Raw genomic sequence first — 15392 nt, 5'->3', positions numbered from 1 at the left:
AGGAATGCCTCACATCACAAATAGGTATACTCACATCCGCTAAAAGAATCATGTAACCTTTTACCACTAAAAACTAGATTAAGTGTACCCAAAATATAGAAATGAACGGTGGATTTATAAGAAATATGTGAAGACCCGTCCTAATTCATCCGGACAAAGTCCATATCGATTATAAATGATTCACAACAGTTGATTACATCGCGAGGTACTTGACCTCTATATGATACATTTTACAAACATTGCATTCGTTTTTGAAAAGACAATCTTTCATTACATCGAAAGTTGACGGCATGCATACCATTTCATAATATATCTAACTTTAATTGACTTAATAATAATCTTGATGAACTCAACGACTTGAATGCAACGTATTTTGAAATATGTCATGAATGACTCCAAGTAATCTCTCTAAGATGAGCAAATGCACAGCGGAAGATTTCTTTCATACCTGAGAATAAATATGCTTAAAAGTGTCAACCAAAAGGTTGGTGAGTTCATTAGTTTAACATAAATAATCATTTCCATCATTTTAATAGACCACAAGATTTCATATTTCCATTTCTCATAAACATACGTCCCATGCATAGAGACAAAAATATTATTCATATGGATTGAACACCTGGTAACCGACATTCGCAAGATGCATATAAGAATATCCCCATCATTCCGGGATCCTCCATCGGACATGATATAAATTTTGAATTACTAAAGCATCCGGTACTTTGGATGGGGCTTGTTGGGCCCGATAGATCTATCTTTAGGATTCGCGTCAATTAGGGTGTCTGTTCCCTAATTCTTAGATTACCAGACTTAATAAAAAGGGGCATATTCGATTTCGATAATTCAACCATAGAATGTAGTTTCACGTACTTGTATCTATTTTGTAAATCATTTATAAAAGCAGCGCATGTATTCTCAGTCCCAAAAATATATATTGCAAAAGCATTTAAAAATGGAGCAAATGAAACTCACCATAATGTATTTTGTAGTAAAAATACATATGACTATATTGAACAACTGAACAATGCAGGGTTGGCCTCGGATCCACGAACCTATATTGTTTGTATATTTATTAATACACATATTTGTAATCGAATAAGTTTGTATATTATTATTAGTGATGTACTTGATATATTTAATAATTCATAAGTTTTATTAATTATTTATATATTTTCATATTATATAAATGTATATAATTATTAATATAGTTAAGTTATGTAATTTAAATATAAATTTTATATCTACACCCTTTATTTTAATACTTATAACCTTAACAACGTCATTTAAAAACTTTTATTTTCATAAATAATATCAGCTTGATAATAATGATATAAATAGTACTGGATAATAATAATATTAATAGTTTTAATGATAACAAAATAAAAATGTTTGTAAAAAGAATAATAATGATAATAGTTTTTAATAATAACAATACTATTAATGATAATCATACTAATATTAATAATGATAATATCAATAATATTTTTGTTGATAATAATAATATTCCTAATAATTATGAAATGATACTTATGATAATATTAGTAATAATACTTATACTAAAGTTTCAAAGCTGTGTTATACGTACATATATAATCCATGAACATAAATAAATTTCATACTTATCCTAATATCATTTATTGTCAATACTGATGATTTTCTCTATTAATATCATACATATCGTTCTCATAATCCTAATTTCTTCAAAATTTCTAATATTACAATTACTAGCATTTACATATATTTACTTTAGTTTTATTCATTGTCTTTTGTAATCAATAATTTATAATAATAATAATAGTAATAATATTAATGATAATAGTAATAATAATAAGTTAATGATATTAATGATAACAATATTTCATCTTTGCATCAACACTTAATTATAAGTTTACTCATCTTTATAAACATATTTATATTAATAATCTATGTATATGTATACATATATATGTATAATCATAATTTTATCTAATAATTATTCTAACTTATTCATTAACATAATAATAATCCTAAATACAATAATAATAATAATAACAATAACAATAACAATAACAATAACAATAATAATAATAATAATAATAATAATAATAATAATAATAATAATAATAATAATAATAATAATAATAATAATAATTATAATTATAAAATTAGAGACTACCTTTAATAAAATGAGTCCCAAAAAAATAACAGTCCATGCTTGAACTCGAACCCGCGACCACTCCTTAACCCGTAAACACGCTTAACCAACTGAGTTGGTTTGTTTATCTGTTAGATATCAGATTCAATTAATTATAAACGATATTCTTTTCTGTTTCCTATTTTTTCTTCTTCTTAAAAACAAATCGACCAGACTGATCATGAAAACGAATTTGATTTGAATTTAGAGTTGTAAATGAAACAGGAACAATAAGAGATCGATCGAGTTAATTAAAACAAAAAAAATCAAAAAAATCAAAAGAGCAGTAGCAGCTTCGCTGACTGTTCTTCGAGGTTTTTTAAAAAAAAATTATTGATTATGGATTTGAGGAATTTTCAGGCCTTGATTATAACATGACTTAGGTTTGAATTCATTCATATGATCTTTATAAATTATCAATTTTAACAGAAACCTTAAAACGAAATCAAATTTGGGGATGAACACAAATTTTTGACTTTTTGGAAAATACCTTTGACTGCAAAATTTGAAGTTGATATTAACAATTGAAATTCGAGGTTTTGCAGATAGTTTTAGGGAGTGATTACTAATAAAACTGAATTGTTACATTTTAAAATAGAGTTCGAATTCGAGGAATTGATAAAAAGATACAAGAACAGAACTAGTACCTGTGTTCTTCTTATTTTTCACTTTAATTTCGAAAATTCAGGTTAGTTAACTTGATAAATGATATTGGTGATGAAAGACTTAGAGAGTTAGACAATACACTGAAAAATTCGATTGTTTTATAGTCCATGGAGAATGTCGACTGGATAATTACTCAGGAAGGAAGACAAGAGAAAAAAATAAAAAAAAATGAATAGCAGATTAGGACGTTAAACAGATTCTTGGACTGTATGGACAATGGAATCAAATCAGAGACAGATTTTAGGAGTTTAATACAGTTGAATGAAACAGATGGTATGATTTTTGTTTGATTCCTTTTTATAATTTTTATAGTAAATACAATTAATTAATAAATCTATTTAATAAAAAAATCTGATGATGTTATTAATTTATAATAAGTGTACTAGCAATAATAACAATATAATTAATGATATTAATATATCTATTTATATATATATATATATATATATATATATATATATATATATATATATATATATATATATATATATATATATATATATATATAAATCCATTTTCATAGTTATACATTTATATATTTATTTAATAACATCTTATTTATTTTGTACATTACACTATCTATTTAATTCAAATGATTAATTGATATATTACTAATTCAAATTATTATATGTACTTTTGTTTACATATACACATATACATATACACATTTACATTTACACATTTATAAACATTTAGTTATTTACAAATAATTGTTCGTGAATCGTCGGGAATGGTCGAAAGTCAAATGAATATATAAAATAATTCAAAATTTTTGTGATTCAACATTACAGACTTTGCTTATCGTATCGAAATCATATAAAGATTAAGTTTAAATTTAGTCGGAAATTCCCGGGTCGTCACAAAATATATACTCCATAATGGACCCATAAAATTACCGACTACATAGATACGTCATAGGTGTCTTTCTTGCTTTTTGACAAATTAGAAATGAACGGTCATACGAAGTTAATTTGTCCTTTTTAGCTTTATTCCTTAACTATTAGCCAAAGATATCTACATATCTTCGGCTAATATTTATGATACACTCTATCATGATACACATACCAACTATAAATGATACACTCTATCATTTACGAAAATAAGTAATATGCCAAATCGATGACTTATGTACATATCTTCGGCTAATATTAACTATGCTAAAAGATCATTTGGATACAGTCATACACGCAATAAGTCTTTATTTCCACTACAGCCAAATTGCAAGATAACCACACTTTTTTACTCACACTTTTGTAGGAGCGTGAAAATAATTTTACAAAAGTTCACATTGATAAATGTGTAAAAGATTTAGACATGTAAAAGTGTGAAAAGTTAGAAAGTCATTTAAAATATTCACATTTATAAGACTTTTTTCTCAATTGGTCCCTCTATTATACACCAAATCGCTACTTTGATCCCTCGGTTTTTAATTTGGCAATCAGCGTCTCTTAATTATTTTAATTTTACAATTCGAGTCCCTCCGTCAAATTTCTTTTAAAAAGGTCCGTTGACCCTTGTCATGTGCAATGTATGTGAGGGTGTAATCGTCTTTTTACTCTTTTATTCACTAAAAACAAGGGACCACCGGCGCAAAAAACTTATTTTTATTTTTTTAATTTATAAATTTGTAACAAAAAAAAAGGAGTACAAAAAAGGGCATTTTATATTCAGTAGTTTAGTGTTTTGGATCGGTGACAGGATACAAAGCCACAAGGTTTGATGTTCATTCGTCTTCAAGTAATTGATGTTCGTTCGTCTTCAAGTAATTGATGTTCGTTCGTCTTCAAGTAATTGATGTCCAAAGTTTCTACAGCTGATCAAGTGACCAAACTATCTTAAGTTAAACACATCGTGATTTGTTCATTTCAAGTCCAGAAAACGTTTCAGGACTCCTTTTCAACGATCTGTTACTAGAACCAATGGATATGAGACACCAGTGTGTTTATGTGTTTCAAGTTAAACACATATTATAACAACTATTTGTTCTAATTTGAAACATCTCGTGTTATGAGACACCTGTAAACTTATATTTGTGAAAAGTAGAAAGAGAACTCCACAACAAGCCAATAAGCTTAACTGAAGGTCTTTTGTCATGTTAAGCGCTACTAAATACAAGCAAGAACACTAAATACTAGTAAATTTTTGAAAGCGGACAGTTGTATAAGAGCAAAGTATTATAAAAACTAGAAAGAACAAGAAATATTTTTGAGAAGGGATTTAATTTTATAAAAGCAAATAGGCAAAGCTAATAAAAAAAATGAAGCAAATTGCCTACATAAGTAGATAAGTCAGATGGGCACTTGGCCATTGAAAATGTTAAGAGTTGGAACGAAATTAAAAGGCCACAATTATCTCCTTTAGTCCAAAAAGGACGTACAAAATGCAATTCCGAGACTAATGATATTGCAACACGGTGTAAGGTGGCAAAATATCCAGGTAGGGTAATAGGCTCGAATTCAAAAGGTGTGGATACAAGTTGGGTCAATTTACTCACATTTATTGCCCATTTAGATGTAATAAGATCCATACTATAAATTTGGTAATGTGGAATGTGAAAAGTAATCAAGATATAGAGATTGGTGATTTGGAACTTTAACCTCTTGACATATGAGACCTGAATGACATGTAAGAAACGTGTCAAAATTTGTTGCGACTTCACGCTACATAACGTGGTTCGAAATGTTTGAAAAATAAATATAAGATTTTTTGCGCCGGTGGTCCCTTGTTTTTAGTGAAGAAAAGAGTAAAAAGACGATTTTACCCTCACATGAATTGCACATGACAAGGGTTAACGAACCTTTTTAACAGAAACTTGACAGAGGGACCTGAATTGCAAAATTAAAATAATTAAGGGACGCTGATTGTCAAATTAAAAACCGAGAGACCAAAGTAGCGATTTGGGGTATAATAGAGGGACTAACTGAGAAAAAAGTTCATTTATAATTGTATTGGAAAACTTCATATGTATAAATGTGATAAAATAAATAAAATTGGAATTTGCAATTTAAAGCGTGAAAATTATAAAATTTAGCTCACAATGATAAGCGTGAAGAATATTTTTTAAAAAATCACTCTTTTGGTCGTTGTGATAAACGGAAAAATTAAATATATATATATATATATATATATATATATATATATATATATATATATATTATATATATATATATATAAATTAAAAGAAAATAAGTGTACAAATTGCAAAGAGTTTGAGAATATAAAATGATAGAACTTCACAGCCTTTGAACAAATAAATAGTGACTGAGCTTAAAACTTTCAGTTTCCTATTGAAAAGATGGTACAGAACTAAAATCCACATTTCAATTATCGAATTTCTGTTCCTATTAGCGAGTTCTTTTTCTTCATATATTATTCGTTTATAGTTTCTCAACCCTAACATCAACGACAGTGTTAAAAAAGTTCGAATCGCGGTAATCAAGCTCTCTCGTTTGCAGTTTTAATCATTTACAGGTTCTCTCCTTCATCCACAATTTAAGTTCTCTCTAATTGGAGCCCTAACTTTCTAATCCTTCATCATCATTCGCTCACTGACATTCGATTAAAAACTACTGCAGTATTATCATCTTCTATTAGGTAAATCAATCAATTTGATGAGTTTAGATTATAAACCTAGCTAATTTTATGTCAATTTACTAGTAATCATCATTCATTTCTGTTAATTTATGGACCTTTATTCATTTGTTTAGGACTTCGTGTGTTGAATCATGTCTTATAATCGTTTGAAATTTATGACCTTTTGAAACCGATGTAATCAGTCGCATGTTTTCAGACTTGGCTCCTGAAGGTTGTACACTTCTCAGCACTTTTTCGATAATTAATGATTTATATGCTATGTATATGTATATGTTTTTACTTCGTATAAGTTTAAGAATTCAATATTTTAACATGATAAAGGCTTTTGTAGAGAACTTAATGTGAGTGATTATGCACTCAATTGTGAACCCTAAGCTACAGCTTTTCCTTTGCTCTTGCTTCAAACAGTGTTTGTTGCTCATCTACTAGGCTTGATGAGTCATAAAATTCAGTTTACTTGCATCAGCTTATGTTATACATAGTTTCTCACACACAAAAATTGATTATATTATTGAGGCATTACGGCCTTGGGATTCTCTCAGCTGAAAATCCTTTAATAGTGATGAATCAGTTCAACGCATTCTAGGTGTATGTTAAAATGCCTGAATGAGAACGTACATTTGGTTGTTGTATTAGATCTATTAGAAGTGGACTTCAAGGTTATTGATTGATAAAAAAATTCTAAGATGATGAAAGTCTAAGAAAATAGTAGAAAACTTGTGAAGTTGTATACTTTTTAGAAGGTGATAATTGCCATTGAGTTTCTAAAGGTTTAAAATCCTATGTTGGTGATGGGGAACTAGTTTAACATGTGCAAATCATTTCTTGGTGATGCTTGCTCTCTAGTTTAACATGTTCATTTGGGCCTTTTCAAAGCATTACCAATGGAGTTGATGCATTTACTTTACGTGATTCCAACTATCTTAAGTAAAATACATTTACTTTAGGTGATTCTAACTATCTTAAGTAAAATAAAACATATTTACATTTACTTTTGGATACATTTCCATGGTGTTGATACATTATGGAGTTTGTTTTAATTTTTTCATTTGTTTTGTTTTGATCATGTGCAGTTTAACATGCTTCCAGATTTTAAGTTGAAAGATCTGCGACTGACTTGATTACTTTTGAAAGCCAACTGATGATAGTAATGGATCGTTTGATTACTTTTTCAGCTTCGACTGCTGGACATTTTAGTTATGGCAGCCCAGGTGGTCCTCAGCTTCATGTCTTCTACATTGACTGAAAATCTGAACTGAGCAAGACGTTAACATACCAGGTATCTTTATGTGGCCAACCATGTAAATAAAAGCAATTAGCTTAAACATATGTTGAGATTATGCATCTCTGCTTTATAGTTATTACAAAGATGGACATCCTGATGTCAGTGAGATTATGCATATCTGCTTTATAGTTTTTACAAGATTGATTGTCTGAGGTTTCTGTTCTGAATTATTTGTAATAATTCACTCATCTCATGATGCAATAGATTTAGTACCACTAATACCATGACATGTATCCTTTTCAAGCTGGGAATATGATGTTCATTTCTTCTGAATTTCGGCTTGGAATCGGTAACGCCCCTCACTACTGTTGCTACTATAGTTGTAAAAATAGATCCTTGAGTTAACTAATGTATTCTCAACTTAACAGGCTAATATTTTCTTGGTTGATTTGTTTTCTTTTATTTTTTTTGCAGAAAATAATGAATGAGTGCGTTGTGGCCTGCGATTTTCAAGAACTAATTGTAAATCATTATAAGCTCCTAGAAACATATGTTGGTGTACTTCTTTATGCATTTTAGTGTATCAATCATAAGAAGTGTACTGGATGGTTATGAGTTTTATCTCTTGTAAAAGATATATGGATGCATGTGATTTTAGATTTCTAAAGTTCACTGCTAGAATCATATTTTGGTGCAATTTATGTATTCAATTTCAATTTCAGAGTGCATGCGTGGATATATACATACATATACACATATATGAACCTATATATAAATATATGTATACATGTATACACCTCAATTACTCGCTCTTAAAAGCGTGAAATTGTAGTTTCAAATACTAATTTAATTTCTGTTCCTCACGCTTATTTGTGTGTAGATGTAGCTTTGAAACCCACACTTAAAAGAGTGAAGATGTAGCCTCAATTACTCACACTTAAACAAGTGTGAAATGTAGTCCAAATACTCACGTTCAGAAGCGTGTAGATTGTTTAAAATTTTGTTACGCTCAAATTCCACACGCCATACCCAAGTGTGAGCTTAATATAATTACATGCTATGAAGTGTGTGCATATCATCCATAAATAAGCGTGTAAACTTGACCTTTTTGTTGTAGTGTTCATAACCAATTTTATCTAGAAACTTTCTCCACTAGAGAATAAATAATCTAGTTTTATTACTCCCACCAAATCAGGATTCATATTCGTATACTCCATATAACTATACATATAAATATAAATAATATACATAATCACGCACATTAATTAGACTATTGACCTATAAATAGTTTGTTGCACACTTTAATAATTCCACACTGATTCAATTTCACTACTAGAAAAATGATTTTTCCGGACAACACTTTTTCGGACGACAAATGTCGTCCGCGAAAAGCCACTACTCGACAAAAAAATCTCCTTTTTCTTTCCACTTTTGTCTGAAATGTTGACCGGATTTTCCCGAACGATCCACTGTCGTCCAGAAAGATAATAAGAAATTATGTTCACCTTTGACTGGCGAAAATTAGCTCCAAAAAATGGAAAGTTTCGCGTGTTTTTTATTCCCGGGCGATTTGTCGTCCGGAAAGGCTTTAGGGACGATTAATCGATCTGCCTACTTATACTCCATCATCAACACATATCTAACACCATATATCCACTTAAACCCCATTATCATACTTCCAAACTTAAAATGGTGACCGTTCTGCCGATGATTGTCTCAATTGAAGTGTATTACGGAAGTGAATTCCGTAATGAAATTAAACTTTACGATTATACGCGTGGTTCAAAAGCTACGTTCAAAAACATTGACGTTCGCGACGTTGGTTTAGATGAGCTTTTAACCTTTTTGAAAGAAAATGTTTCGTTCGAACACACGGATGTCTTGTTTGATGAAGATGACTGTGTTCCGGAATTGTCCGCCACATATCTCCGTACCGACGATCAGTGGAACGGTATAAAAGAAACCCTGAGTTGACGTTCTGATCGCATTTCTCTTTATTTAGTTTTGGAAGACGAAAAAACTTTTTTAACTTTCTGTTAAGTTAGTTAGTTAACTTGGGTATTATTTGTATCGTTTGTATTTGTGTATCGTTTGTATTTGTATCGTTTTTATTTGTATCGTTTTTATTTGGGTATTATTTGTATCGTTTTTATTTGTGTATTATTAATTTGTATCGTTTTTATTAGTTATGTTGAATGAAATTGTTATGTTGTTGTCATTTTTTTAATGAAAATGGATTTTAAGTAGATAAATCGATTATTATATAAAGATTGTGAATTAAACACAACAAACGACAAACATTAAATTAATATAATACAAAGTTACCGAATTAAACACACTTCAACGATAGGTAAAGTACTTATCAGACGTCGTCCTACATATCCTTCAAGCACACGACTAAAATTAAACACACTTACTAAAATGAAACACACTTACTGAATTAAACACACTTCAAGCACACGACTACAAAGTTACTGGTATTGAAACACACTAATAACGACGACGAGGATGACTACGAGCATCCGATTTAGTGGACGAACTTTCAGAACCTGAGCTCGATGCTGCCGATGTTTCAGAAACAAAGGACTGGTCGATAGGTAACGTGGTTATCGGACGTCGTCCCACCAGACCTTCAACCACACCAATACTAGTAAATACACGGTTCAGATAATGTTTTACATAAATGACAAATGTTAGAAAATATGTTATTTGATTTATATACATTTAAGTTATTTTTTTGTGTGTTTGTAGAACGAGAATAAGATAAAGCTCGGTCCGGAAATCGGTCCTATAAAAAATTACAAGCTCTTGCACAAACCCAAGGACGGAACCGGGTGGACTAAGGAGTTCAAACCAAACAGAACTACGTAAGTAAAATTTGGTGTACTACTTATAAATATAAATATAAGTATAAGTAAATGGTATATATATAAGTAACATGATATATATATATATATATATATATATATATATATATATATATATATATATATATATATATATATATATATATATATATTATTAATATTTGTTTAACCTTGTAGACAAAAATGAAGGCTTTGTTAAAAGAATAACCGGGAAGAGACGAGACCGATATCATGGAAGAAGTTTTGGGTGATCGAACTGGACACCAACGCGGAGTGGGGCCGAATGAAATGTCCCGTTCTTATTGATTAAAAACGTTCCATATTAATTGATTTCGTTGCGAGGTTTTGACCTCTATATGAGACGTTTTTCAAAGACTGCATTCATTTTTAAAACAAACCATAACCTTTATTTCATAAATAAAGGTTTAAAAAGCTTTACGTAGATTATCAAATAATGATAATCTAAAATATCCTGTTTACACACGACCATTACATAATAGTTTACAATACAAATATGTTACATCGAAATCAGTTTCTTGAATGCAGTTTTTACACAATATCATACAAATATGGACTCCAAATCTTGTTCTTATTTTAGTATGCAACAGCGGAAGCTCTTAATATTCACCTGAGAATAAACATGCTTTAAACGTCAACAAAAATGTTGGTGAGTTATAGGTTTAACCTATATATATCAAATCGTAACAATAGACCACAAGATTTCATATTTCAATACACATCCCATACATAGAGATAAAAATCATTCATATGGTGAACACCTGGTAACCGACATTAACAAGATGCATATATAAGAATATCCCCATCATTCCGGGACACCATTCGGATATGATATAAATTTCGAAGTACTAAAGCATCCGGTACTTTGGATGGGGTTTGTTAGGCCCAATAGATCTATCTTTAGGATTCGCGTCAATTAGGGTGTCTGTTCCCTAATTCTTAGATTACCAGACTTAATAAAAATGGGCATATTCGATTTTGATAATTCAACCATAGAATGTAGTTTCACGTACTTGTGTCTATTTTGTAAATCATTTATAAAACCTGCATGTATTCTCATCCCAAAAATATTAGATTTTAAAAGTGGGACTATAACTCACTTTCACAGATTTTTACTTCGTCGGGAAGTAAGACTTGGCCACTGGTTGATTCACGAACCTATAACAATATATACACATATATCAAAGTATGTTCAAAATATATTTACAACACTTTTAATATATTTTGATGTTTTAAGTTTATTAAGTCAGCTGTCCTCGTTAGTAACCTACAACTAGTTGTCCACAGTTAGATGTACAGAAATAAATCGATAAATATTATCTTGAATCAATCCACGACCCAGTGTATACGTATCTCAGTATTGATCACAACTCAAACTATATATATTTTGGAATCAACCTCAACCCTGTATAGCTAACTCCAACATTCACATATAGAGTGTCTATGGTTGTTCCGAAATATATATAGATGTGTCGACATGATAGGTCGAAACATTGTATACGTGTCTATGGTATATCAAGATTACATAATATACAATACAAGTTGATTAAGTTATGGTTGGAATAGATTTGTTACCAATTTTCACGTAGCTAAAATGAGAAAAATTATCCAATCTTGTTTTACCCATAACTTCTTCATTTTAAATCCGTTTTGAGTGAATCAAATTGCTATGGTTTCATATTGAACTATATTTTATGAATCTAAACAGAAAAGTATAGGTTTATAGTCGGAAAAATAAGTTACAAGTCGTTTTTGTAAAGGTAGTCATTTCAGTCGAAAGAACGACGTCTAGATGACCATTTTAGAAAACATACTTCCACTTTGAGTTTAATCATAATTTTTGGATATAGTTTCATGTTCATAATAAAAATCATTTTCTCAGAATAACAACTTTCAAATCAAAGTTGATCATAGTTTTTAATTAACTAACCCAAAACAGCCAGCGGTGTTACTACGACGGCGTAAATCCGGTTTTACGGTGTTTTTCGTGTTTCCAGGTTTTAAATCATTAAGTTAGCATATCATATAGATATAGAACATGTGTTTAGTTGATTTTAAAAGTCAAGTTAGAAGGATTAACTTTTGTTTGCGAACAAGTTTAGAATTAACTAAACTATGTTCTAGTGATTACAAGTTTAAACCTTCGAATAAGATAGCTTTATATGTATGAATCGAATGATGTTATGAACATCATTACTACCTTAATTTCCTTGGATAAACCTACTGGAAAAGAGAAAAATGGATCTAGCTTCAATGGATCCTTGGATGGCTCGAAGTTCTTGAAGCAGAATCATGACACGAAAACAAGTTCAAGAAAGATCATCACTTGAAATAAGATTGTTATAGTTATAGAAATTGAACCAAAGTTTGAATATGATTATTACCTTGTATTAGAATGATAACCTACTGTAAGAAACAAAGATTTCTTGAGGTTGGATGATCACCTTACAAGATTGGAAGTGAGCTAGCAAACTTGAAAGTATTCTTGATTTTATGAAACTAGAACTTTTGGAATTTATGAAGAACACTTAGAACTTGAAGATAGAACTTGAGAGAGATCAATTAGATGAAGAAAATTGAAGAATGAAAGTGTTTGTAGGTGTTTTTGGTCGTTGGTGTATGGATTAGATATAAAGGATATGTAATTTTGTTTTCATGTAAATAAGTCATGAATGATTACTCATATTTTTGTAATTTTATGAGATATTTCATGCTAGTTGCCAAATGATGGTTCCCACATGTGTTAGGTAACTCACATGGGCTGCTAAGAGCTGATCATTGGAGTGTATATACCAATAGTACATACATCTAAAAGCTGTGTATTGTACGAGTACGAATACGGGTGCATACGAGTAGAATTGTTGATGAAACTGAACGAGGATGTAATTGTAAGCATTTTTTGTTAAGTAGAAGTATTTTGATAAGTGTATTGAAGTCTTTAAAAAGTGTATAAATACATATTAAAACACTACATGTATATACATTTTAACTGAGTCGTTAAGTCATCGTTAGTCGTTACATGTAAGTGTTGTTTTGAAACCTTTAGGTTAACGATCTTGTTAAATGTTGTTAACCCAATGTTTATAATATCAAATGAGATTTTAAATTATTATATTATCATGATATTATCATGTATGAATATCTCTTAATATGATATATATACATTAAATGTCTTTACAACGATAATCGTTACATATATGTCTCGTTTAAAAATCATTAAGTTAGTAGTCTTGTTTTTACATATGTAGTTCATTGTTAATATACTTTATGATATGTTTTCTTATCATAGTATCATGTTAACTATATATATATCCATATATATGTCATCATATAGTTTTTACAAGTTTTAACGTTCGTGAATCACCGATCAACTTGGGTGGTCAATTGTCTATATGAAACATATTTCAATTAATCAAGTCTTAACAAGTTTGATTGCTTAACATGTTGGAAACATTTAATCATGTAAATATCAATCTCAATTAATATATATAAACATGGAAAAGTTCGGGTCACTACAGTACCTACCCGTTAAATAAATTTCGTCCCGAAATTTTAAGCTGTTGAAGGTGTTGACGAATCTTCTGGAAATAGATGCGGGTATTTCTTCTTCATCTGATCTTCACGCTCCCAGGTTAACTCGGGTCCTCTACGAGCATTCCATCGAACCTTAACAATTGGTATCTTGTTTTGCTTAAGTCTTTTAACCTCACGATCCATTATTTCGACGGGTTCTTCGATGAATTGAAGTTTTTCGTTGATTTGGATTTCATCTAACGGAATAGTGAGATCTTCTTTAGCAAAACATTTCTTTAAATTCGAGACGTGGAAAGTGTTATGTACAGCCGCGAGTTGTTGAGGTAACTCTAGTCGGTAAGCTACTGGTCCGACACGATCAATAATCTTGAATGGTCCAATATACCTTGGATTTAATTTCCCTCGTTTACCAAATCGAACAACGCCTTTCCAAGGTGCAACTTTAAGCATGACCATCTCTCCAATTTCAAATTCTATATCTTTTCTTTTAATGTCAGCGTAGCTCTTTTGTCGACTTTGGGCGGTTTTCAACCGTTGTTGAATTTGGATGATCTTCTCGGTAGTTTCTTGTATAATCTCCGGACCCGTAATCTGTCTATCCCCCACTTCACTCCAACAAATCGGAGACCTGCACTTTCTACCATAAAGTGCTTCAAACGGCGCCATCTCAATGCTTGAATGGTAGCTGTTGTTGTAGGAAAATTCTGCTAACGGTAGATGTCGATCCCAACTGTTTCCGAAATCAATAACACATGCTCGTAGCATGTCTTCAAGCGTTTGTATCATCCTTTCGCTCTGCCCATCAGTTTGTGGATGATAGGCAGTACTCATGTCTAGACGAGTTCCTAATGCTTGCTGTAATGTCTGCCAGAATCTTGAAATAAATCTGCCATCCCTATCAGAGATAATAGAGATTGGTATTCCATGTCTGGAGATGACTTCCTTCAAATACAGTCGTGCTAACTTCTCCATCTTGTCATCTTCTCTTATTGGCAAGAAGTGTGCTGATTTGGTGAGACGGTCAACTATTACCCAAATAGTATCAAAACCACTTGCAGTCCTTGGCAATTTAGTGATGAAATCCATGGTAATGTTTTCCCATTTCCATTCCGGGATTTTGGGTTGTTGAAGTAGACCTGATGGTTTCTGATGCTCAGCTTTGACCTTAGAACACGTCAAACATTCTCCTACGTATTTAGCAACATCGGCTTTCATACCCGGCCACCAAAAATGTTTCTTGAGATCCTTGTACATCTTCCCCGTTCCAGGATGTATTGAGTATCTGGTTTTATGAGCTTCTCTAAGTACCATTTCT

The 15392-nt window shown here is 30.6% G+C and overlaps 1 long non-coding RNA gene across 1 annotated transcript; it reads left to right on the top strand.

The window, feature by feature from the left end:
• The first annotated feature begins 6144 nt into the window (after positions 1 to 6144).
• On the top strand, positions 6145 to 8297 carry LOC139850548 (uncharacterized). Its single transcript, XR_011760064.1, has 4 exons — positions 6145 to 6433; positions 6547 to 6644; positions 7507 to 8007; positions 8133 to 8297. It is a non-coding gene; the product is annotated as an uncharacterized lncRNA (long non-coding RNA).
• Positions 8298 to 15392: the final 7095 nt, after the last annotated feature.

This window comes from Rutidosis leptorrhynchoides, chromosome 5 (genome assembly GCF_046630445.1).
Source record: "Rutidosis leptorrhynchoides isolate AG116_Rl617_1_P2 chromosome 5, CSIRO_AGI_Rlap_v1, whole genome shotgun sequence".
NCBI classification, from domain to species: domain Eukaryota; kingdom Viridiplantae; phylum Streptophyta; class Magnoliopsida; order Asterales; family Asteraceae; genus Rutidosis; species Rutidosis leptorrhynchoides.
The sequence above is the reverse complement of the archived record's forward strand: the minus strand, read 5'-3'. Positions and strand labels throughout refer to the sequence as shown.